Source organism: Triticum urartu, chromosome 5 (genome assembly GCF_003073215.2).
Source record: "Triticum urartu cultivar G1812 chromosome 5, Tu2.1, whole genome shotgun sequence".
NCBI lineage: Eukaryota > Viridiplantae > Streptophyta > Magnoliopsida > Poales > Poaceae > Triticum > Triticum urartu.
In genome coordinates, this window is record NC_053026.1 from 170895820 (window position 1) to 170922780 (window position 26961).

A 26961-nucleotide genomic window follows, 5' to 3' on the forward strand; every position below is an offset into this window, starting at 1 on the left:
TGGGCTGCTTTCTCCGCTTCTTCCTGCTCCTCAGGGAGTTCCCCTGTTTGGAGGAATCGGACGGTATGCTGCGCCCATGCCGGAGCCTAAGGCTCGTCGGCAAGGACTAAAGGCACTTCCTCAGCCATGGGAGCAGTTGTCTATACAGCCAGGACATGACGCCCCGCTGGAGTCAGTTGCCCCGTGGCTGGCTCAGTGTCCACGGCAACATCCTTGCCGGCGGCTCCTGGGAACTCGGCGGGAAAGTACTTGCCGGGGCCTAATTTCCTTTGCTTGTTCTGCTCTGTTGATGGTTCAACGGATGGTTGAGTTAGCCGAAGCACAAAATTACCTGGTTCCACAAGTAGTTTGAAGGCGGCGTGCTTCGACAGGTAGTCGGTGATGTCGTTCTCCACTCGGGGAACATGCTCCGCCTGTATACCGTCAAAGCGCTCCTCCGGCTTCCTCACCTCATCTACGTAGGCCTCCATCAATGAGCTTTGATAATCTTTGTTGACTTGCTTGAAAACAAGCTGTGAATCACCCCTGAGGATGAGTTTCTTGATCCCGAGGTCTGCCGCGATCCTGAGACCGACAAGCAACCCCTCGTATTCAGCAGTGTTGTTCGTGGACATCTCCCTGGGAAAGTGCATCTGGATTACATACTTGAGGTGCTCCCCGGTGGGTGCGACGAGCAGCACACCAGCACCGGCACCTTGCAGAGAGAAAGCCCCGTCAAAGTACATAATCCAGTTGCGACTTGCCTCCTTGTCGGGGAGGGTGGTCTCCTGGATCTCTTCGTCAGGCGTTGATGTCCACTCAGCAATGAACTCTGCCAAGACTCTGCTCTGGATTGTTTAAGTACTTTCAAACTTCAAACCGAAGCTCGACAGCTCCACGGCCCACTCCACAATCCTCCCGGATGCGTCTGGATTATGCAATATCCGTTGCAACGGGAGGCGGGTGACGACGGTGATCTCGTGTGCTTGGAAGTAATGATGCAGCTTCCTCGAGGCCATAAGGAGGCCGAAGAGCAATATTTGCACATCAGAGTACCTTGACCTAGCCCCCTGCAAGAGGGAGCTAACAAAGTAAACCGGGTGCTACATCATTTTCTTCTTCTACAGCACTTCGTCTGGTTGCACAGGCCCTGTCCCGCCAGCGTCACACCCTACCGGGGGCCCTACCTCTTCGTCGACCTCCCTCTGCACCACTAGTGTGGCACTAACCACTTGATTCGTTGCCGCCAGATACAGCAGCAACGACTCTTGTGGTTTGGGCGCAACCAGTATCAGTGTAGAGGAGAGGTATTTCTTCAAATCCTGCAGCGCTGCTTCGGCCTTTGGGGTCCATTCCCTTGGGCCTGCCTTTTTCAAGATTTTGAAAAAGGGAAGGGCACGCTCAGCAGACCTGGAGATGAATCTGCTCATGGCGGCTACGCAACTAGTGAGCCGACGCACATCCTTGATCCGCTTGGGCGCCTTAATCTTCTCAATAGCCTTGATCTTGTCTGGATTCGCCTCGATCCCACGCTATGACACAAAGAACCCGAGAAGTTTTCTGGCCGAAATGCCGAAGACACACTTCTCAAGGTTCAACTTGAGGTTGATCTTGCATAGATTTGCAAACGTCTCTTCCAAATCTTGTACAAGTGTCGCCCTTTCCTTGGTTTTAACCACTATGTCATCCATATAAGCTTCCATATTTCTATGTAGTTGGGGCTCAAAACCAATCTGGACTAGGGGTGGAATTCGAGCCGAGTCGAGCTGGCTCGACTCGACTCGCTAAAGCTCGTTTCATTAACGAGCTAGCTCAACTCGACTCGTTACTATAACGAGCTCAAATCCAAGATTGGCTCGACTCGTATAACTCACGAGCTGGCTCATTTAGCTTGTTAAGCTCGTTAAATATATGAACATTAGACCTTACAAATACGATAAAAAGATTGATTGAGAATTTAGCATGTGCATATGTGGTCATGTACGTGTGAGTCTCCTGGGTGGCTCGGCCTTGAGCGGTTGTGCCTTGTGCTGGGACGTAAGGTGTTTAGTGGTTGTAATTTACTACCCCTAAAAAACATTGATTTGTTTATCGAGCTTAACGAGTTACCCGAGTACTCATGAGATCGGCTCGTTTAACTTGATATATAAACGATCTTAAACTAAAGCTCGACTTGGCTCATTATTCTTCGAGTTCGAGTCGATTCGAGCCAAGTCATGAGCTACTCGTTTAGTTCGCGAGCTTCGAGCTTTTTTCCAGCCCTAATCTGGACTGCCCTTGCAAACGTCGAGCCAGCACTCTTCAACCCGAAAGGCATCCGTAAAAAGCAGTGCGTGCCACATGGGGTGATGAACATTGTCTTCTCTTCGTCTTCTCTTGTCATGAAGATCTGGTGGTACCCCGAGTAGGCGTCAAGGAATGATAACAGATCACACCCACTTACCATTTGCCTTGCGCACCACCACAGGATTGGCCAACCACGTTGGATGGAGTACTCCTCTCACCAAGCCTGCCACTTCCACCTTCCTGATGTCCTCTATGATGAACTCCTGTCATTCCAAAGCTTGCTTCCTGACCTTCTTCTTCGCGGGTCGCGCATGAGGACAGACAACAATATGTTTCTCAATCACCTTCCTGGGAACGTCGGGGATGTCGGATGCTTGCCATGCAAACACATTGACATTCGCCCGCGGGAAGGTGACGAGCGCGCTTTCCTATTTGCTGTCTAGGGTGGAGCTTATGGTGAAAGCCCCTCCCGTGCCATCCTCCGCGACGGACACCCTCGTGGTCTCTGGTGGCGCAGCTCTGGATTTCTTGCTCTTGCTGGTGGAGCTCTCTAGCACGTCCTCGACGGGAGCACAACACTCTGAAGAGGTGCGCTTGCCAGAGTGGGTGCGAGAGGTCTTGCTAGTCTTCTTCCCTGCTGGGGCTCTAGCGGCAGGAGCAAGTGCCTTGGCAGCAGTCACTGCAACTACTTCCCGATAGAGTTGGTCGGCGCGGATCAGTGCGTCCTTTTTGTCAGAGAGGACGGTGATGATGGTCATCGGCCCCGGCATCTTCAGCGTGTTGTAGGCGTAATGCGACGCCGCCATGAACTTGGCTAGTGCCGGGCGGCCGAGGATCCTGTTGTAGGGCAAGGGGATCTCAGCTACATCGAAAACAATCCTCTCCATCCTGTAGTTTAACTCGCCTCCAAACGTCACGCGCAGCGTGACCTTACCCCTCGGTTGACTCCTCCCCGGGTTCACCCCTTGAAACATGCCCGTCTCTTCGAGGTCTCCATCAGGAATCTACATCCTTTTGATTACAACGGGCGAGATCAAGTTCAGACCAGCCCCACCGTCTAGTAGCATCTTTGTCACCTTGAGGTTGTGTATTGTTGGCGAGACCAACAACGGCAAACACCCGACCGCAGTTGTGCGATCAGGGTGGTCCTCGGCGTTGAAAATGATAGGCGTGCTGGACCACTTCAGTGGCCTCTGAGCATTGAGTGATGGTTCCGCCGCTGTGATCTCACGCGCCCACTGCTTGAGCTGGCGGTGAGAAGTGTGCAGTGAGGCGCCACTGTCGATGCACATGGACTCCGTAGCCTTCTGGAACTCGTGCTCGTCGGACTCGTCATCTTCGTCATGATCATCATGTCCTTGCTTCTTGTCGCGGCCCTGAGCGGGCCTCTCTTGCTGGTTATCCTTTCCGCGGCGACCTCCTTGGCCGCCACGTTTCTTTCTAGATCCCTCGGCACCATCCTGACCCTTCTCCTTGTCCCGCCTCTCATACTCAGCTTTTTGCTTCTCAGCAGGCAGCCCGACTTGCCGGCAGTTCTGGAGGTCGTGGCCCTTGGTGCGGTGGATCTTGCAATATTGCTTATCGGAGCCTCCTGGGTTGTCGGCAGCCACCAAGGCCCGGGAAGCGGTGCACCCAGCAATTTCCTTGCCGGGGTCATCTACCTTGGCCTTCTTGGCAGCGCCGGTGTCCTCGGATCCCTCGACGGCAAGCACAGTCTTGCCCTTGCACTTCCTGTTGCGGCGCCGACCCTTCTTCGTTGGTGTGGCTGTGTCTTCGTCTGTGGAGTCGGTTTCCACGCTGGCATCCTCGTCGGGGTACTTCCTCCACTCTTTAGCTCGAGCGCACCTATCGGCCAACACATAAAGTTCGGCCACATCTTTGACCTTGTTCATCGCCAGCTCTTCATGCATCTTGCGGTTGCGCACATTCTGATGGAACGCGCTGATTACGACAGCGAGATGAACATTTGGGATGTTGTATTGCACCCGGCTGAACCTCTGTATGTACATGTGCAGGGTTTCACCTTCCTTCTGGAGGATGATATGCAAATCGCTTGCCTGGCCATGAGCTTGGTGGCCTCCAGTAAAGGCGCCAATGAACTCATGGCACAAGTCTGACCAAGAACAAATCGAATCCGCCGGCAAGTGCATCAACCATGACATGACATTGGGTTTGAGTGCCAACAGGAAGTAATTGGCAAGCACCTTGTCCTCGTAGGCTCTAGCAGCTTGCATCGCGATGGTGTAGATGTTGAGGAACTCTGACGGGTGGGTCTTGTCGTTGTACTTCTCACCAACATCAGGCTTGAACGTGCGGTGGGAGGGTGAGGGAGTTCGGGACTAGGGGTCTCCGGACAGTCGGACTATATCCTTTGGCCGGACTATTGGACTATGAAGATATAAGATTGAAGACTTTGTCTCGTGTTCGGATGGGACTCTACTTGCCATGGAAGGCAAGCTAGGCAATACGGATATGTATATCTCCTCCTTTGTAACCGACCTTGTGTAACCCTAGATGTGACGCCTCGAGACCATTGCGCCAGGTGTCTTCCAGTTATTCGCTGTCGTTGCCATGTCATTCGCTTGCGTGTTGCATCTTGTCTTGTCATCATGTGCATTGCATCATGATGTTTTCAAAACTTGCATCCGTCCCGGTCTCCTTGTTCCGTCTATTATCCATTCTGAGCCTAGACACACTTGCACGCGCCCGCGACATGTCCGAAATAGTATTTTATAAGTGGCCAGAAAATATTCTCGGATTGGGTTGAAATTTGGTGTGCGGTCTTATTATAGTGTAGATAGACAGGCTGTCAAGTTTCATCGCATTCGGAGTTTGTTTGATAGCCCAACCGTTAAACTATAGCGGCATTATAGCCGGTCTAACGTCGGACGTTTTCGGTCTCCGGAAACAGTCACCGGGTCTCTCTCTCTTCTCTTCTCTCAGCTCGAGACCGTCTACACAGCCCACTGCTTACCGCCAGGCCCAACCTAACCTCTCTCAACAGCCCGCGGCTCTCCTCACGTGCGCGTCCGAAACTTCCCCGGACCCGACCCGGGCAGACGTCACCGTTGTGTCCGGATCATCCCCAAACGTCTACAAAACGTCTCCGTTTTGTTAATTGGGCCCCCTAACCTAATTATTTGGGATTGTCCGATTATGATCAGATGGACAGAATAGCCCCTAAGCCTAGTCCACCTGTTATATATTCACCGGACCAAACTCTAGTCAAACCCTAATCTCTAGGGGATCTGTCCCTTCACCGCCGCCGGACCAACCCTCTCCTCGTTTTTCCTCCACCACCAACCGAATCCGGCCCAGATCTAGCATCCCACTCATCCATCTGTGGCCGCCAGATGGGGATCCGACGACCACCAGTGCACCCGAGCCTTCTGCAGCGCTCGATCCAGATCGGATCGAGGCCACCTTCTCGCGACAGACTCGTCGATCGAGTACGGGAGAGGATCTCCTGATCGAGTCCCTCGTCGACGCCGGCAACCACCTCTATCAGGACCCCTCTCGCCGCCCTTCTCCATCCCTTCCTTTTTCACGCCCTTCTCTCTCTCTCTCATTTGGAGCTCTCTGTCTCCCAGAGGCCACCCAGCACCGCCGACCTCGAGCTACCATGGATGGAGGTCGCCAAATCCTGCAACCCTGGAGCGCTGTCGCTCGTTCCCGACCACCGTCGGCCTCCCGTCGTTGCGCCGTCGTCGCCGGATCAGCATCGCTCCCAAGTCCCATGGCGCCGCCTCGCCTCTGCCTCATGTTCCTCTGCATCCAGCGATGTGGGTTCGTCCGCGTCGACCTGCTCCGATCCAGCGCCCATGAGCATTGACCGCGCCCATGCCTCCCCAGGACACCTAGCCGGCCTGCTTCCTACCAGATCCGAGCCAGCACATGAACGCTGCGGCCTAGCTCCCTCTGCCGCCAAGGCCCAGCGGTGCCTCCCCTTGGCCCGTCACCGCTTCTCCGCTTCTGGCCCAGTGGCCCAATGTGAGCATAGCTACAGTCCCTCCTCTCTATTCAGCCTAGCAGTGCACCAGATTCGGCCCGTAGTGTTTTTTACCGCGGCTGCGAATTTGTCTATTTATTCAGAGACTGTAGGTTTTGCAGAAACCCCCCCGAACATCCTGCATTTTATAACTCTCCAACCGTGCATCGGATTAAAACAAACTTAATATGAAACTTGCTTAGATTTTCATCTAGTTTAATAATATGCAACTTTCATCTATGTTTAAAATGTTTAAAATGTTGTTTGTTTAAATTTGCTTAAATAACTTGCTAAAATGATTTATTTCATAACTAAATTACTGTAACCCGGATTTTAATAAACTTTATATGTAAATGGGGTAGAAAAATGCCTAGTTTAACATGGTGTACTCACTTTGCATGTTTAACAACTATAAAATTGTGTTTAGGGTAGAATAGTACCAAACCTAATATATGCATATGAGGAGTTTCCAGACTTGTTATTTGTTGTTCCGGCCTCATTTAAACTTGCCTAGATAGGTAGTTTTCTTTTGCTTCACCCCTTGCCATGTTAATCAACATTTAATTTTGTTGGGTACATAAACGAGATCGAACTAAATAGCTTGAATGTGGTGTTTCGTCAATATGCAACGGAGTTGCATATTGAGCTCCACTTAATTTGTAGGATTGTTTGTGCACTTTGCCATGCCATGCATATTTAAACCAGACATGCATCATATTTGATTGTGCATCATGCCATTATTATGTGATGGTTGTTTACTATGGTGTTTGCTTCTTTCTGGGTTGCTTCTCGCATTAGCTTCGGTTTCGTTCCGGAGTGGTGAGGATTCGTTCGACTTCGACCGTTTGTCTTCTTCATGGACTCGTTCTTCTTCCTTGTGGGATCTCAGGCAAGATGACCATACCCTCGAAATCACTTCTATCTTTGCTTGCTAGTTGCTCGCTCTCTTGCTATGCCTATGCTGTGATACCTACCACTTGCTTGTCATGCCTCCCATATTGTTAAGCCAAGCCTCTAACCCACTTCGTCCTAGCAAACCGTTGTTTGGCTATGTTACCGCTTTGCTCAGCCCCTCTTATAGCGTTGTTAGTTGCAGGTGAAGATTGGAGCTTGTTCCATGTTGGAACATGGATATTTTGTTGGGATATCACAATATCTCTTATTTAATTAATGCATCTATATACTTGGTAAAGGGTGGAAGGCTCGGCCTTATGCCTGGTATTTTGTTCCACTCTTGCCGCCCTAGTTTCCATCATATTGGTGTTATGTTCCCGGATTTTGCGTTCGTTACGCGGTTGGGTTATAATGGGAACCCCTTGATAGTTCGCTTTGAATAAAACTCCTCCAGCAAGGCCCAACCTTGGTTTTACCATTCGCCACCTAGCCTTTTTCCCTTGGGAGTCGTGCATCTCGAGGGTCATCTTTATTTTAACCCCCGGGCCAGTGCTTTTCTAAGTGTTGGTCCAACCTAGAGCACCGTGTGGGGCCATCCCTTGGCAACTTGGGTTATGTTGGCTCCCATACGCTTAGCTTATCCGGTGTGCCCTGAGAACGAGATATGTGCAGCTCCTATCGGGATTTGTCGGCACAGCGGGTGGTCTTGCTGGACTTGTTTTACCATTATCGAGGATGTCTTGTAACCGGGATTCCGAGTCTGATCGGGTCTTCCCGCTAGAAGGAATATCCTTCGTTGACCGTGGGAGCTTGTGATGGGCTAAGTTGGGACACCCCTACAAGGATTTGAACTTTCGAAAGCCGTGCCCGCGGTTATGGGCAGATGGGAATTTTTTAATGTCTGGTTGTAGAAAAGCTAAAATCTTAACTTAATTAAAATGCATCAACCGCGTGTCACCGTGATGGTCTCTTCTCGGTGGAGTCCGGGAAGTGAACACGGTGTTGGAGTTATGTTTGACGTAGGTTGTTCTAGGATCACTTCTTGATCATAGTTTTTGGAACGTGCTTTGCCTTCTCTTCTCGCTCTCATTTGCGTATGTTAGCCACCATATATGCTAGTCGCTTGCTGCAGCTCCACCTCATACCTTTTACCCTACCTATAATCTTAAATAGTTTTGATCGCGAGGGTGTGAGATTGCTGAGTCCCCGTGACTCACAGATACTTCCAAAACCAGTTTGCAAGTGCTCGATGATACCGTGCAGGTGTCGCAACCAAGCTCAAGGAGGAGCTCGATGGAGTTCGTGTTCGTTTTGTTGTTCCGTTTCCAGTTGATCAGTAGTGGAGCCCAGTTTGGACGATCGGGGATCTGTGTGGCATTTGGGGTAGTCTTGTTTTATTTTAGTTCCATAGTCGGACCTTGAGTGTATCTGGATGAATGTAACACTTTATTCATGTATTGGGTGAAGTGGCGATTGTAAGCCAATTATGTATCTCTTTCCCTTTATGTATTACATGGGTTGTTTGCGAAGATTACCTCACTTGCGACATTGCTTTCAATGCGGTTATGCCTCTAAGTCGTGCTTCGACACGTGGGCGATATAGCCGCATCGAGGGCGTTACAAGTTGGTAATCAGAGCCTTCCCCGACTTTAGGAGCCCCCTGTTTGTTCGAATCGCTGGCGTTGTTGAGTCTAGAAAAATGTTCTGAGTCTTATAGGATTATATATATCGGAGAGTAGGACTTATTTTTACTCCTCAGTCCCTTCGTCGCTCTAGTGAAGCATCCTGACATAGAGTTTTGACTCTTCTCTTCTCAAAATTTTCACTAATTTTTTTAGGATCACGCCGGTATCTTGGAATCGTTCCGATGGTTTTGTGAGAAGAACATTGTTCTTGGTGCCTCCTGTCATTTAGGGGTTGTGGCAGTGTTCCGGGGAGTTGAGCTCCGAGGTGTTGTTGTCACAATTTTATCGTTGCAGTTCTGGAATACCTGAGTTTCGCCGACATCGAAAATCTCCTTTATGCAGTTGTTGGTGAGATAACCTCGACGCCACCTAGTATTGGGGTGGGAGTTCGGGAGTATTGCCATAACTCATATAACGGATGCTTTTCGAAGGTTGAGGTAAACGATTTCTGAAGGTTTCTTGGTTATGTGTTGAAGGATGGATACAGCTGGATGTACGATTTGCTAGTTTTGGTGAGATATTATGCTTCCCCTGTATCCCCAACACCTGATTGCATAACCGGAAAGTTTCAGGAGTTTATAAGTGGGAATTCAAGTAGCTCTAAGGATATCTTTTCGACAGATGTATGATATGAAATTGGGGTTCGACGTCTAGTGGTCCGCCTATCCACAGTTGGTTTTACAGTGGTCTCGTTGTGTCTTAAAGAGTCCTTGGCTATGCTGACTCGAGGACGCTTCGTATGTTATGTGCACTGCCTTGTACATGATGGTGCTGTACGATCGAGCCTGTGTAGGCCCCACCACGAAAACTTCGGACTAAATCTCTATCATATGTTTGTTCTGGCTTATTTTGCAAGCCAAACCCTTGTTTTGTTTTTGAGTTGTGGTATTCGAGTTGCTTCGAATTCAAGTGTTGATTCCATACCTTCCCCAAATGGTGTTCTCATACTTCGATGTGAATACCAATCCTTCATGATAATCGAGATTGTCATGTCAATCGTTCAACCGGTGTGTTTCTCTTCAAGTGGATCCGACCATTTCAACATCAGCGACATCAATTCTCAGTTCTTCTCAACGGTGTTGTCTTCATCCGTTCCAAGTTGCCTTTGTTTTTCCCGCCCACCCACCCTTTTCCTTCAAGGACTCATATATCTTAATCAAGTATCCATTTTATTCATGTGAATTTTTCTCCATTCCTTTCCGTCAATGTTCTTACCCGGTGTTGCTCATGAAGATGCTAACGGAGTCTCAAGTTAATCATTCTTCATTCTTTTTCTTCTCCGGTGAATCCAATTCAAGCTTTGTGGATCATATCCCTTTTCCTCGTTCCAAATACCTTCTCTTGTCGGTGCTCTTCATATTCATTCATTTCTCGCTATTCAATTGTTCCGGAGTGCTCAAGATATCTCGAAGATTCGTGTTTCCACTCTACATTCGTTCAAGCTCTTTCGAGGATGTTATCTCATTCAAGTCATTTAATTCAACTGGTGCAACCTCTCTTTTAAATCTTTTTAACGGTGTATCTTTTGAGTGGGCCCTAATCCACAGGTCTTTTCCCAGGATCTTACCTGACTCTTCTTTTCCCGATGTTATTCTCAAATTCATTTCAAAGTTTGACGTAAGAATGAATTATCATCAGTCTTATGTATTTTCTCCAAGATCTGTCAAGTTCTTTTCACCATTGGCTCAACCTTTCTATTCGTCATCCCGGAGTATCTCAACAATTTGGTGGCATTTCTCGTCGTCATTCTCGAATTTTGAAGACCGAAGTAGAGTTTTTCCTCCCAAAACATGCTCCGTTCTCGTGAAGATTCATGGTTCTAGCTTATTGCCATTCTCTCATAATTGTTTTCAATTGTGAGAATTCTTTCCACCTATCCGGAGCAATTCAGGAGTCTTTTCAGTTTGATTTCCCGGAGCCCATCATTTCAGAAGATTTATTCATTCTCAACTTTCAGCTATCATTCTCCAAATCTTACCAGTGCATCATTCAAGTTTTCTCTTATTAGCTCGTGATTCTCTTTGTTCTCATGTATCTAATTCTCTCAAGCATCTTCATTCGCTTTTCCAATTCTACCGGTGATTTGTGCCTTTGCTACGTTCATTTTCAATTCTTACGGTGGTTCTTCCAAGATTCTTCTCCCTTTGTTTATCATATCAATTTATTCGTTGTTTCAATTCTACCGATGGAGCGTTGAAGACCTCCTCAAATTTGCACTATATCTATATTAATCCTTTCTACGAGAATAAGCAGTATGCCAAATCCATTGTTTGTCATCAATTTAAGTGATGAAGGATAAACATAAAGTAAATCTTATTCTTGTTTTCTTTGAGGTGATTCTATTCTTTTCTTCTGGAGATCATTCACGATATCAATTCTTGGTTCCTAGTGTTTCACCTTTTCTTTTCCCGGAGTTCCAAGCTCTCTCAATTGTTCTCGTCATGAAGATCCATCTAATCATTACAAGGTTTCACCTTGTGTTTTCAACTTCACTTTCCTTTCAATTTTTCTTTTCTTTGTAACCGACCTTGTGTAACCCTAGCCCCCTCCGGTGTCTATATAAACCGGAGGTTTTAGTCCGTAGGACAACATACAATCATACCATAGGCTAGCTTCTAGGGTTTAGCCTCTCCGATCTCGTGGTAGATCAACTCTTGTAATACCCATATCATCAAGAATAAATCAAGCAGGACATAGGGTTTTACCTCCATCAAGAGGGCCCGAACCTGGGTAAGACATCGTGTCCCCTGCCTCCTATTACCATCCGCCTTAGATGCACAGTTCGGGACCCCCTACCCAAGATCCGCCGGTTTTGACACCGACAGAGGGCCACTGGAACAGCCGCAGCTCACGGGTAAAGGCTGGGCAACCCACCTCGTAGGGTAGGTCGCCAGAGCCCCCCGATGCTAGGTGGTCCATAGTGGGCCCCGCCTGCCTATCTGACTGGTGGCATGCATCGCGCCAGCGCTCGATGGTGGTTCGAGCGTCTTCACGGGCTCGCTCCGGAAGAACTTGGTGCTGATCACGGTGTGTCCGTGGGTCACACGACGCTATGGAAATTTTATCACAAGCGTCGACACGACGGATCGACACTCGTGGTGGCTAGCATGGAGGAGGGGAGTGCACCATGGCCGCAGCACCCCCGATCCTTCCACCACTGGCATGCGGCGGCTCGATGGATTGCCGGACTGAGGGCCCCGCCGGTCGTGGCTCATCTTTGTTGGCAACACCGACGAGGCTTCGGATGGTGGCTCTCCACTCGTCGAGCTTTTTTGCAATAGGAGGAAAGTCAAGGAGGAACTGCGCGCGTGCCAAAGCTTCTGCTGGAGTGGGTGGTGGCGAAAGCTGCGTGGACCGTGACGCGCTCCGACTTCGAACCACGTTAAAAGGAGCTCTATCACGGCCTGGCAGCTATATGCCATTTTTGCCAGCGCCTCGGCGCGCGTGCTAGCCTTCTACGTCCCGCGAATGATGCACATGACTCTTCCCATGACGGTGCCTAGGGTCACCAGCGTGGTGACGCTGCTCGTCGCGCACAACCTGGGAAGAGCGCGTCGGGGGCGCCGGCGTAGGAGCCTCGGAAGTCGCCACGCCGCCCGTGGGTGGCACGACGCCGCCCCTGGAGGGCCCCGCGCCGCCTGCGAGGGGGCTGGCTCCGTCTTTGGATTTGGTGGCGTGCGTCCCGTCGTCTCGCGCACGAATGATGCCGCTCGCTAGGCTTGGGCTGCCAGAGCGATGTAGGTGTTCGCGAGCCGCGCCTAGGCTTCCGTCCGTGACCGCCCCACCACTCGCCCGTACTGGTACGGGCCGTTCGGCCCCCGACGAACCGATCATTGTGATCATCTTCTTCATGGAAGCCATGGCGATGACGAGCTGCTAAACTAACTGCTAGACCGTATTTTCACAACTGCGCACCCCCTACCTAGCGTGCCAGAGATGTCGGTGGGAAACGATACCTATGGGGTCACTGGGATCCCTTCTACGGTTGGTGGGCGCGGGGTTGTGCAAAGAGCGGGTCTGGCCGTTAGCACAAAAATCGTTTACCCAGGTTCCGGCCGCGGAGACGCGTAAAACCCTAGTCCTGCTTTGATGTATATTTGAGTGTTCTTGTGTTCTTGAACTAGCTGTGGTGGCTTTCTAGTCCAAAAGATTCGAATCCCTCTCTAGTACGCCTCGGGCCTCCTTTATAGACAAATGGGGTCACCACAGTGGCACATAGGAGGTGGAAAGGTGTACAGGGGCTGAGTCTATCCCCTGGCATCGTCGGAGAAACGCATTTAATGCGCTGCCGACGTGCCCCTCTTGCTTTATTGGGGACAGCAAAGAAGCTCGCCCCAGTTGTCGTCGCCTCGCCTGGCTCCGACGTGCCTCCAAGCTGACGAGGCATTCTAGCACCACGCTGGCTGGCTGCTGGGCTGGCGCGAAGGTGGAGCTTTCGTGAAGATCTGCATGCCACCACGCAGGTGCTTGCTGAGTGGGTGTGGAGGCTACGCGCTGCCATGCAGATGCCTGCTCAGCTGGTCAAGCTAGCAGCTCCGTGGGAGCGGCGGTGGAGTCTTGGCTGGTGTGGGTCTGGCTATGGCCCCATAGGTGTCTTTGGCAAGGGCCTTGTCGGGGGCCCGGCAAGGGTCTTTCCACGCCATCGCGGTCGTCCTCGGCAAGTATCTTGCCGGGGGTCTCGTGGACTTCCTTGGCAAGGATCTTGCCAAGGATCATCATCTTCTAGTCCTCATCTGATCTTGTGTATTTAGGATCTCTACAAAGATCTGCATGCCACCACGAAGGTGCCTCCCGAGCTTTGCTTCCAATGTAGTTGATGGTGTTGGAAACCCTTGGGCTCAAGGGTGGCACGCTCTGCTGGCGTCAGGCAAGTTGCCTCGGCAAGGATCTTGCCGAGGCTGCAGAAGCCACCCCGGCAAGGTTCTTTCCGGGGGAGTCCACCCCACCCTCTTGCTCTCTTTGCGCCCCTGGTATTGGCATTGCTTTGGTCGTCTTGTGTTCCGGCATCCCTCCTCTACCTTGCTCAGTGTGGCCATGGGCGCGGCTCTGACTGCCCGTGCACAAGTAAAGGGGTGCAAAAGGAGAGCCCCTACTTTTGTACACTGATAGTACCCTCATGGGTGCGGTGATTGAGAAGATTCAGTCCACGAAGAGCGGACTGAATGAAGCCTGTGTGAGCCTTCTAACAGGCTTTGAGGTAAGCACTGCCTTTATGTGAAAAGTAAGTTACAGTATAGACAGTAACCCCTGAGACTCTGTCCGGTGTTCGGAAAGAAAATCTGAACAGAGGATCAAATAGCCATCCGCAGGAAACTAATCATACATGTCTTTGTGAGTAAGCAGGCGTCGTTGCTGGCGAAGTCTCCGAACTGAAGCGGAAGCTGGAACTGACCGAGGAAGAGCTCGGCCATGCGAAAAACCATTTGGAGAATACCCAAGGTATGCAATGATATTGTGTATGTCCAGAAGGGATGAATAATGTAAGCTCGTCACAGTGCCATGACATTTATTAGGGTCGGCGACTGAGGTAGAGGCCCTGAAAAAGGCACTGGCTGAGGCCAAGGAGAGAGCGGTAAATGAAAAGGCCGCCCGAGAAAAGCATGAGGCCAGGGTTGGTGAGGTCCAGCAGGAGCTCCAGGATGCGGTGAAGAAATGCGAGTCCTTGTTGCGCCAGAATGCGGACCAAGAGTCCGAACTCGCTAAGGCCCGCCAAAGTGCGCAAGAGGCCCGAGCCGAAGCCCAAGGTGCCCTCCGAGAGATCCAGGAGGCCAAGAAGATCGCGGCGGGTAAGGCTTTCATTATGCAAAGCAAGTATGTGAGCCCGAGGTATCTCTTACTGACTCGGATTTGGAGTTCTCCAGGGGCATTTGCGGATTTGCCGCACAATATTCCTGACGGTGGGGAATTCTTCTAGGCCAAAGAGGGGAGCTCAATGGAGAAGCTGTTCTGGTCGCAATACCTTGCACCAGAACATCCGGTGCCCTTTAGCGACCAGCTAAAACAGTTGGTCGAGCTGCATAGGGTCGCCGAACTAGCCATGAAGGATTTAATAATCCGGCTGTGGCCTGCAGAAGCTATACTCGGCAGCTACTTCGGCCTTGTGAAGCATCTAGTCAATGCCTGCTCGCGGCTTGATGCCATTAAGCGGTCCATCTGCATAGAAGGTGCGCGGATGGCCTTCGCCCGTGTCAAGATACAATGGGCGAAGATGGATGCCGTCAAGCTCGCGACTGAAGGACCGCCAGCGGGCAAGGATCACTGCACGCCTGAGCGGTATTTTGAAGATGTTCTGAAGGGATCCCGCATTGTGGCGGAGCAATGTGCTAAGGACATAATTTTCGAATGAATACATTCATGTAATCCCACCCTGTGTAATGAAGACAAGGCTTGGTATGCAATATAATGCTTTGCTGTTTTGTTTATTGAAAATGTTACCTCCTGTGTGGCCGTTTTCACCAAATCTGAGAGTTGGCCGGTCATCGGCTTCAGCCCCCACGTAGGTAGTACGGGGGTGTTCGGGGTGAATCTAAACACTCTTTATCCAAGGGTTTGGTCCTTAAAGGAGGTTTTTAGCGCAACGAACTAGGAAATCGGACTATGTGGCTTTATTACACTCCCTTAGCCATACGAGTTTGACAATGAAAATATATGCACAGCCCCTAGTATCCAGACTAGGGTGTTGTGAACACCTGATCGGATAAGAACCGATTCGTCGCATAATGCGGAAAAAATCGCTAAAGATTTGAAAGCTCCAAAGAGCTGACCGGCTCACGCCGCATCATGACAGTCAGTTTTCGGCTTTCTCTATTGAGGTGCTCCTCTGGATAAACCAGGACACAATCGCAGTAGTTCTCCCTTTACTACCCTAGCCGATATAGCGGAACGTAAGGTAGTAAGCACAGGAGCCGGGCAACCCAACTATTGACCAAAGACATGATTCAGAGCCAATGCATATAATGCTAAATTCAGGGTGCCGAACTGTACTGTAATAGTGTTCGGACCTGTTGCCGTAGCGTGGGGCGCAATGAAGCCCCCGGCCGATTATGGCATACCAAGGTGTACGGATGCAAATTAAAATAGCAAAAAATAAAAGTAAAGAAGAAGCTAGTGCCAGATATGTTGGGCCACAAACTGTTTGCATTATAATTTTAATTAATATGACAGAGCGTACGTGAAAGAACAAAGGGGGGCGAGAAGCAACAGTGGCTATTTAAATATGCCAAGACCAAGGAGGAGTTTCGTACGGGTCCTGGAAACAGGTAGAATGATCGCCAAGAGGGACATCTAGAGATTCCCCCGCACGTCTGTGCTACTTGCCACCTTGGTGTGTCCGTTCTTCGAACGGACCGATTATGAGGCCGGTGAGAGGGACCTGTGGAAAGGAAACCTCAAGAGAAAAAAGAAAAAGTGAAAGTATGTGTGTCTAGGGGAGGTCGAGCCTTATTATGGATCACTATCTAGGTATGCCTCCATCTATGCCCATGGTATTTTGAGTGCGTAGTTATGTACACGCGACGCGAATGCCGCCACTTGGTGTGGTCTGGGACGGAAGCCGAATTGCTAGTTGAGCTCTTGACGAGCTGGGTTGTCCTGGCGCATGGTAGCCCAGACTCATTTGACATTGTTCACGAGTATAGCTACCGAATTAAGGTTCTGCTTGTCGAGGCCGCTCTGTACTTCTGCTGCCAGGGCAGCGGTGTGCTCCTCTGTGCGGAGGGAGCGCTCTGTATTTCCATTAACTGTTATGACACCGCGTGGTCCGGGCATCTTGAGCTTGAGATAAGCATAGTGCGGTACTGCATTGAATCGGGCAAACGCAGTTTGTCCGAGCAGAGCGTGATAGTCACTGCGGAAGGGGGCGATATCAAAGATTAACTCCTCACTTCGAAAGTTGTTCGGATATCCGAAGATGACCTCCAATGTGATTGAGCCCAAGCAGTGGGCCTCTACACCTGGTATAACTCCTTTAAAGGTAGCGTTGGTGGGCTTGATCCTTGACAAATCAATGATCATTTTGCGCATTGTGTCCTGGTAAAGCAGGTTGAGGCTGCTTCCGCCGTCCATGAGGACTCATGTGAGATGAAATCCATCAATTATTGGGTCGAGGACCAGTGTGGCTGACCCACCGTGACGGACACTGGTCGGATGATCCCTACGATCGAAAGTGATCGGGCATGATGACCATGGGTTGAATTTTGGGGCGACTGGCTCTGTCGCATAGACGTCCCTAAGCACGCATTTGCGCTCCCTCTTGGGGATATGGGTGGCATATATCATGTTCACCGTTTTGATTTGAGGAGGAAACTTCTTCTGTCCTCCTGTGTTTGGTGGACGGGGCTCCTCGTCGTCGTTCTCGCTTTGCGACCCCTTCTCTTTGTCTTCGTCATTTAACTTTCCGACATGTTTGAAGACCAAACAACTCCTGTGGGTATGATTGGCTAGTTTATCAGGGGTACCATGGATCTGGCATGGGCGATCGAGTATGCAGTCCAGGCTAGAAGGGCCCTGATTATTTCTTTTATATGGCTTCTTCCGCTGACCGGACTTGGAGCCACTGAATCCGGCGTTGACCGCCGTGTCCTCGGTGTTATCACCATTGCCTTGACGTCTATGTTTGTTGCGTCGGGGCTTGCCATTTCTGTTTCTGGCTTCCGAAGTTCTAGGCTCGCTTGTATTGTTATTACTGTGGGCTAGCCAGCTATCTTCGCCCACGCAAAAGCGGGTCATGAGTGCCGTGAGGGCTGCCATGGAGTTCGGCTTTTCTTGGCCAAGGTGTCGAGCGAGCCATTCGTCCCATATGCTATGTTTAAATGCCGCCAAGGCTTCGGCATCCGGACAGTTGACGATCTGGTTCTTTTTGGTTAAGAATCTAGTCCAGAATTTCCTAGCCGACTCTCCGGGCTGTTGGATTGTGTGACTTAAGTCGTCACCATACGGAGGTCGGAAATATGTACCTTGGAAGTTGTCAAGGAAGGCTTCTTCCAAGTCCTCCCAGCTGCCAATAGAGTTTTCAAGCAGGCTATTCAGCCAGTGTCGGGCTGGTCCCTTAAGTTTTAGGGGTAGGTATTTGATGGCATGAAGATCATTGCCACACGCCATGTGAATATGGAGGATAAAGTCTTCAATCCATACCGTAGGATCTGTGGTTCCATCATATGATTTGATATTGACGGGTTTGAACCCTTCTAGGAATTCATGTTCCATTACTTCATCAGTGAAGCAGAGTGGGTGTGAAGCGCCTCTATATCGGGACGGGTCACGACGTACCCCGGATAGAGTTCGTCTGCGATTTTCGGCTCGGACGTAACTATACTTGCCATGTTCGGCTTGATAGCCGTCGTCCTGCGTCAGGGCACGCCCCCGTGATACATAGATTCGTCTGGCTGGACCTGCTTTATTCTTCAGGCCCTGCCGGAGATCATATGTGTATCTCTGAGCAGTTTTTTCTCTGTCTTTATGGTGAGGTGGTACAGGCTGGTATTCGGCTTTGGTTGCCGCTTTGTCCCGACCACGTGGTGGTCGGTCAGCCGTATTGTGCACTGATGGCACAAGCTCCAGCGCCTCGTCATCGAATTGAGGTAGTAAATTGCGCTTCGGGTAACTTTTGAGTGGTCGCTTGAGGTTGTATTCCTCGGCTTCCAGGACGTTAGTCCATCTGTCATTGAGCAGGTCTTGATCAGCTTGAAGTTGTTGCTGCTTCTTTTTCAGGCTCCTTGCATTGGCTATTAGCTGGCGCTTAAAGCGCTCCTGCTCGAGAGGTTCCTCAGGCACGATAAAATCCTCAGTGCCAAGGCTCGCCTCATCCTCGAAGAGCGGAAGATAATTATTGTCCTCCGAGTCTTCGTGCGTGGCCTATTCACTAGGGCTAACTTGCATGTCTTCCCATTCATTTAGTCCGCCAGTTGCCTCAACGGGATCTTCATTGTCTTCGGCACCGTCCGGAGTGTTATCTTATCATGTGCCGGTGTTGCTGTCTTTGTTGCGGCGTGACTTAGAGCGGTGCCGCTAACGCCGGCACTTTGGTTGTATCTCGGGAGGTTTATCCTCACCCGGATCTTCCTTTTCATCACCGCTATTCTCTTTTGGTGCATCCAACATGTATATGTCATACGAGGAAGTGGCCGTCCAGCGTTCGGTAAACGGCGGGTTTTGGGCCTCTTCTTCTCCGAAATCATCGTCCATACCATCGATGTCGTCAGAGCCATAATCGAGCATGTCAGTTAGGTCTTCGACAGTGGCTATTAACTGGGCGAGGGTGGGAAGAAAAATTCTCCGTCATCGACCTCTAGCTCAAACTGGATATAATTCGGTTGTGAGTCCCCCGCTAGGGAGAGTATTTTTAATGACTTTAGCACATCGCCTAAAGGTGAGTGCCGGAAGATGTCCGCAGAGCTGAATTCAACGATCGACGCCCGATCAGGCTCGTCGTGCACAGACGCACAAGCTTCGGAAACTGTAGCCGGAAACGTGTCCGAGGTTCAGGCAACATAGATCTCACTTGATGTTGCGTCTGTGTGCGGCTCCAACACCGATGAGTCTGCAGCCTCCATGGCGGGGCTAAGCCTCCCGTCCTCGGATGGCGTGACCTGCTCCGTATCTAGAGCCAGAGCGGTTGTAGGTTCCATCTCCCCGGTGTGGTTCGATGACAGATTTAAATCGTGTTCATCATGGTGATAGGGAACGGCTACTGCCATGGTCTCAAATCCGTTGAAGATCAAGTCGACGTAGATGTCCGCGACGTAGTTCAAGCTTCCAAATCTGACCTGGTGGCCAAGGGCATAGCTATCGATCTTCCCTAGATGGCCAAGCGAGTTGGACAACAGTGTGAAGCCGTCGAACATGAAGATCTGTCCGGGGAGGAAGGTTTCTCCCTAGACAATGTTTTTGTGGATGATTGACGGGGCCATCGAACCTCTTGGCGGCGACACAGCGAACTCTCAATAAAAGCACCAATGTTGGTGTCAAAACCGGCGGATCTTGGGTAGGGCGTCCCGAACTGTGCGTCTGAGGTTGATGGTAATAGGAGACAGGGAACGCAATGTTTACCCAGGTTCGGGCCCTCTCGATGCAGGTAAAACCCTACGTCCTGCTAGATTAATATTGATGAGTATGGGGGTTACAAGAGTTGATCTACCACGAGATCGTAATGGCTAAAACCCAAGAAGTCTGGCCTATCTAATTATCATCGTCTCTACAGACTAAACCCTCCAGTTTATATAGACACCGGAGGAGACTAGGGTTATACAAAGTCGGTTACATGGAAAGGAAATAGTATATCCGGCCGCCTGGCTTGCCGTCCACACAAAGAAGAGTCCTATCCGAACATGGGAGAAAGTCATCCATCTTGTATCTTTATGGCCCAATAGTCCAGCCCATGCCCAACCTCTTGTTACATTCGATCCTCAGATGCACAGTTCGGGACCCCCTACCCGAGATCAGCTGGTTTTGACACCAACAAGGAGGTCTACGAGGGGCCCACAAGGATGGGGGGGCGAGCCCTCCACCCTTGTGGACGCCTCGTGGCTCTTCTGACTTGCACTCCAAGTCCACTGGGTGTCTTCTGCTCCAAGAAAAATCACCGCGAAAGTTTTATTCCGTTTGGACTCCGTTTGGTATTCCTTTTCTACGAAACTCTAAAAGAAGGAAAAAACAGAAACTGGCACTAGGCTCTAGGTTAATAGGTTAGTCCCAAGAGTCATATAAAATAGCGTACTAATGCATATAAAATATCCAAAACAGATAGTATAATAGCATGGAACAATCAAAAATTATAGATACGTTGGAGATGTATCATGAACCCATGACAAAGCACCTATTCCATTGCAAGAAAAACCAATCTAGTTGGCCAAACCAAATCGATAGATCAGAGAGAAATACAAAACTATCTTAATCATGCATAAAAGAGTTCAGAGAAGACTCAAATAATATTCATAGATAACCTTATCATAAATCAACAATTCATCGGATCTCAACAAACGCACCGCAAAGGAAGACTACATTGAATAGATCTCCAAGAACATCGAGGAGAACATTGTATTGAAGATCAAAGAGAGAGAAGAAGCCATCTAGCTACTAGATATGGACCCATAGGTCTGTGGTAAAATACTCACACATCATCGGAAGGGCAGCAAGGTTGGTGTAGAGGCCCTCCGTGATCGAATCCCCCTTGGCAGAGTGTCGGTAAAGTCCCCAAGATGGGATCTCACCAGAACAGAAGCTTACGGCAGCGGGCAAGTATTTTTGGTGTGTCCCCTGATGTAAGGGGAATACTTGGGTATTTATAGAGAAGAGATTAGAGTTAGAAGAGCCAGGGGGCCACTGATGTCTACTACACAACCTTCTTCTTGTAGACTCGTGTTGGGCCTCCAAGCGCAGAGTTTTGTAGGACAGTAGCAAATTTCCCTCAAGTGGATGACCTAAGGTTTATCAATCCGTGGGAGGCGTAGGATGAAGATAGTCTCTCTCAAACAACCCTGCAACCAAATAACAAAAAGTCTCTTCACTACAAAAAAAGAGACATCCGTGACATTTTGGGTCGAACGAATTTTTTTCTGTCATGCATATGACACTTCTATGATGATAGTTGTGACAAAACCTGGTATCATCATAGATGTGGTGGGCTCCTACTTCTATGACAAAAAATCATGACAGAAAATGGGCTTTTCGTCCTGGGCGGGCCGGAGACGCAGCTGCATGACATTCTTTGGGCCGTCCATGACGGAAAAAACCATGGTAGAAGCGAGGGCGAGGAGAATTTCGGGGAGTTCCCGGTTACGGTGGGAGGTCGAGGGCCGAGCGTTGCGCGTTTCTCTCGTACACGTACGCGCGTGTGTGCGAGGCGTTGGCTCTAACTGAACCCGAGCGATTGCACTGCAGGCTACACGTTACTGAACCCGAGCGGTCGATCGATGGCTGTTAACTGAACCCGATCGAGCAATTCCTTCGCTACTGCTGCTAACTGAAGCCGATCGATTAGATGAACAGTGAGCGTTGCGGGGGGGTGGATGAACAGTTAGTGGTGGCGTTGCCACTGGATGAACAGGACCCCGTGGTGTGGAGGGCTAGATGAACAGTAGACAGTGCAGGGGTGCCCGTGGAGGGGTGGTTAAACAGGACCCCGTGGTGTGGAGGGCTGGATGAACAGTAGACGGTGGAGGGGTGGTTGAACAGTAGTCGATGGAGTAGCGCGCGGTGGAGGCTGGATGAACAGGAGCCCGTGGAGGCTGGAGGAGGTCGACGGTAGCCTGTGGAGGCTGGAGGAGGTCGACGGTGGAGATGAACAGTATCCCGTGGAGTCCCGTTTTGCGGTACGCCACACCCCTCCCGATGAACATGACCTCCGTTTCGACCGTAGGAAGTCTGTTTCGTCCGTTTTGCAGTACGCCACACCCCTCCCGATCAACAGGACCCCCATTTCGACCGTAGGAGGTCCGTTTCCTCCATTTTGCGGTACGCCACACCCTTCCCTATCAACAGGACCCCCGTTTCGACCGTAGGAGGTCCGTTTCCTCCGTTCTGTGGTACGCCAGGCCTCGTTTCCATCGCATGTTCCGTCCAAGCCCTCCCGATGAACACGACCACGCATTCCGTTCTGACCCAGCTGGTTGTCTCCCACGTGTTTCGTTGCCTCCCGATGAACACGACGCATTCTGTTGCCTCCCGATGAACATGATGCATTCCATTGCCTCCCCATGAACACGACGCATTCCGTTGCCTCCCCATGAACACGACACATTCCGTTGCCTCCCCATGAACATGACGACGATGTTGTTTCTCCGTTCCGACCTAGCCATGTACACGAGCCCTGGCCGTACGTATGCGCGAGTAGGCGTTCGAGACCCTGCCCGTATGTACACATACGTGGCCGTATTTTCTTTCTTGCACCCTGGCCGCTGTACGTACATGTACATGCTACGTGCGCGCCTCTACTACGACACGTGCATGCCTCTACATCGACCAGTATGTACGTACACGTTCGCGACCAGAATGACAACGCTACGTATGCTTCGACCAGGTGGGTCCCGACTGTCAGGCACTTCCTTGCCTACGAAGATGTAGCTGGTGGGTCCCAGCAGTCAGGGGGGCGAATCGTTTTGTGTTTTTGCCCGGACGCACTTGCGTGCGAAGGTGTAGCTGCTGGGTCCCAGCAGTCAGGGGGGCGAATCGTTTTTTTTTTGCCCGGACGCACTTCCTTGTGTGCGAAGGTGTGTTGGTTTTTTTCGGACGCACTTCCTTGCGTGTGAAGATGTAGTTGGTGGGTCCCAGCAATCAGGGGGCGAATTGATTTTTTTCGGACGCACTTCCTTGCGTGCGAAGATGTAGCTCGTGGGTCCCAGCAGTCAGGGGGCAAATCATTTTTTTCGCGAAATTCGGTGGCCCGTCCAGTGGGTCCCTGATGTCAGGTGGAGGAATAATTATTTGCGGGTAATAAGGAGGCACTTCCTTGCAGATGCCGTGGACCCAGCTGTCAGCCTCTCCACGTATAGTCCACGTCCGATGGAAGTCGTTCCTTGACCATGTTGACCACGCCATGCCGAGAGCACCAGGGCGGTGGACGACGGCGAGGCCTAGGAAGGGGACGACGCGGAGCCGGGGAAGACACGGCAGTGGATGCACAGGCGGAGAGGAGTACGAGGGTTCACTGGTTCGGCTGCGCTGCCGTCGCCGCAGAATAACAAGGGGGTGGGTGAGTGGAGGGATGGCCTGGCGAGCGGTGGGAGTAGTAGGGGGCGGTGAGGCCTCCGCGGCAGCACAGCCGGCCACGGGAGGCAGGAGTAGGTGGCACGACCGGTGCTGCTTTGGGTGGCTGGAGCAAGAAGACCAGAGGTTGAAGAAGCACGACGGCCGCTGGATGGACATTGTATGGTCACTGCAGCTAGAATCGTTTATATTGACTAAGTTGACAAAGCCCTTGGTACGTCAACTTAGTAGGCCCACAGGTCAGCTTCCGAAATGGTGCGCCCCAGATGTCAGGGGGAGGAATCATTTTTTGGGCGGGTGAAGCTAGAATATCCAAGATTGAAGAAGAAGCACGGCATCCGTTGGATGGACATCCAACGGCCACTGCTGCTAGAACCATGTGTTGACTATAAGTTGACAAAGCCTTGCATACGCGTCAACTCTGTTTTTTTAGGGGACGCGTCAACTTAGTAAGGCCAGAAGTGTGTGGCAGAGAACTTATAGCCCATTTGAGATTTGTAAGAATGTGTAGCCCATTTTTGAATTCTAATGAAATTTACTACAGCCCATTTATAGTTTGTTAAAAGTACAACCCATTTCAACCAACCGTTCAAAACAGAATTCAATAAAATTTCCCACATTTTGATGGGATCCGAAATATTTTTATCCTGAAATTTCTAGTCAGATTAAATACAATTTCAATATAAATTTATAGTACGTAAAAATCCAATGAAACATTGCGCTCGCAACAATTAATGAAATTAAAATTTTCAATATCCAAAAATAATATTTTATAAAGTAATCACGTGTTTGGTGCATTTTTTTATAGTTACTGCCCAGTTTTTATAATTGCATCCCATTTATTATTTCTTAAAGCCCATTTTCTTGTTAAGCCTAATGCATCCCTCCTAGGAAAGATTTGCAGCCCAGCGGGGTGGAGAATAACAACTTGACCTTGCCTGGGTATTCCTAAAAAAGTATAGCTAGGCTAGCCATTTTTAGCTTGAAAAAAAAATATCTGGGCTGGATATCTGGCCCGGGCTAGACGGGCCACAGCCCGCCCAGTTAATACCTGCAGCGATTTTTTCGTTGTTGTTCAGAGGAGAAAAATTAATATCTAGGCTAAACATCAAAAAACTCTGCTCTGCTCACACCTCAAAAACACAAATACTGCTCGAGCTGCTTGGTCCCAGCTGTCGGCCACTTCTTGTGCAATTCTCTCGTTTATTGACTACTACATAGGTTGACAATGGTGTGGGACCGTGATGCCAGGAAACCAGGAGGAAGCAAAATAAATTATAGTTATATATATATAATAAGGAGGCACTTGCGTACGTGAGTCTATGGACCTGGTGGGTCCCCATTGTCATCCTCTCTAAGTAAAGTCATCTCCTCGCCCGGGCGCGCTTTCTGCCTGAAACAGTCCGCGCCGCCCGCCCCGCTTCCTGGTGCAGGCGATTGCTCTGCCTTAAAACGACACAAGTTGGTTGACTGACACGTGGGCCCAACAGGCCACATGTCAATTACGCAACTGCACCTGCAGTTAAGTCACTGAAGCTTCTGTTCGGCTCAGCGGGACACAGGTGGGTAGCTTTGGTTAATTAATTATACCTCCAGCGCACCCCTTTTTTGTTGAAGAATGTATGAAATGTAATGAAATCCGGCATGTTTATATGAAATCCGACCGTGTATGAATGAATTTATTTCGATTATTTCGAATTCCTGTATCACTGGCATTGGATGAACATGCAAAACAATACGTACTAGCATTATTCCCAGGGTGATCACCTCATTTGCAGCAGTTTCACATGTACTCCCTCCGGTCCTTTCTAGTCTTCATACAAGTTTTGTCTGCAGTCAAAGTATCTCTACTTTGACCAATCTTATACAAAAAAGTATGCACTTTCACAATGTGCGAAGTAAAAAGGAACAGAAGGAGTACAAAGAGTTTGAGCAGCTTTTTAGCGTTTCTGTACATTGCAATCAAACACACAGGCCTGGCAATTCATAGAGAACGTTGAAAACAATCTATGATTATGCATCTCAGCGACTCACATGTCAGAGGCAATATTTACTTCACAACTAAAGAATAAAGAAAAAATTGATCGACGCTGCTAACAGCAAAGGGCGTCCCATTCGAAAATATCAAACACATGTCTTGCTAAAATCAATGAGCAAAATTTGACAAGGTTGTCCCATTCCAAAATATCAAATGCCTATCATTGTGGAATGGGCAGGGTTTGCCATCAGTTCGGACATTGACATGGCACCTCGTGCTAAATAAACCAGTTGTTCTTTTTGTGCAGTTCCACCAAAATCAACCAAATTCGCGCGTAGCTTGTATGATTTCACCCTTATATGTTGCAACGCCTTGAACTTATCGGCACCTCCTTTCTTGTGGTGGAAATGAATGATTCGATGTATTCATGAACATTTTGTGCAGTTCCCATTGAAATCAAGCTGAGCACCCATGTTTGCACAAATACAAAAAAGTGATTAGTATAAAGCAAAATGTACTATGAATTGATAGTTTCAACAGGCACATACATGGTCCATGTAGAGCACACTTTTAGAAAAATGGAACTCACCAGAAAGAATCCAAGAACAACATTGTACTCGCGCATCACAGCAAAAAAATGGAGATTTGTCAGTCCTTCTGTGCTGAAGTTAGTTTGGTCTTGTGGGGAGTAATGTAACCATCCTTCATCTGCTCCTTCTGATGAGAAGATAGACAGGGCTTCTTCATCCTGGCATAATCGGAACTAGTCACTTCACGTACTCCATATTCTTCTTCAGAGGAAGATGATCCTGTTGTGCAAAGACAAGATGACTACTAAATGCTAGCATCCCTGTTTGCTCAAAAAAAGGAAAGGAAATATTTAAAATAGCACATAAGAAGCACTTCTCAAGGACAATACCACTTTTTCATGACAGTATCTAAACAGTAGCACAACACCAATAGAGATGACAAAGCTCAATCATATGGATGAAATCAGTGGGCGAGTACCAACCTTTGTCAGGAGGCTTATTGTGTAGAGCATACAGATGAAGCACTTCTCTAGAACCATCTGTTGCTATCTACGGTGGTGGCTATGCTTACTATATACTCCTCGATTAGTTTAATGTTTCCAACATCTTCTTGTGCAGTTCCACTAAAATATATGGTATCTTCAAAGAAGATCCCTGTTTGCACAAGTAGAGATAATTACATATTACATTAAGAGTGGCATCAAATTAGTGGCAAAACAATTGCTCGTTCCAGCCATAGCAATAAATTAAGATGCAAAACTATATCATTACTTGTGTCATCACAGTTCCATTGCTTCATTACAGCACCGGGAGTTGATTTTTGTTTTTCTTCTACTTTTTCTTCCCCTTCATCACTTGGTTCAATAATAGACAAGCTTCGCCTTCAATGTAAGATTTGGCATGTCAATTAGGGAGCACAAG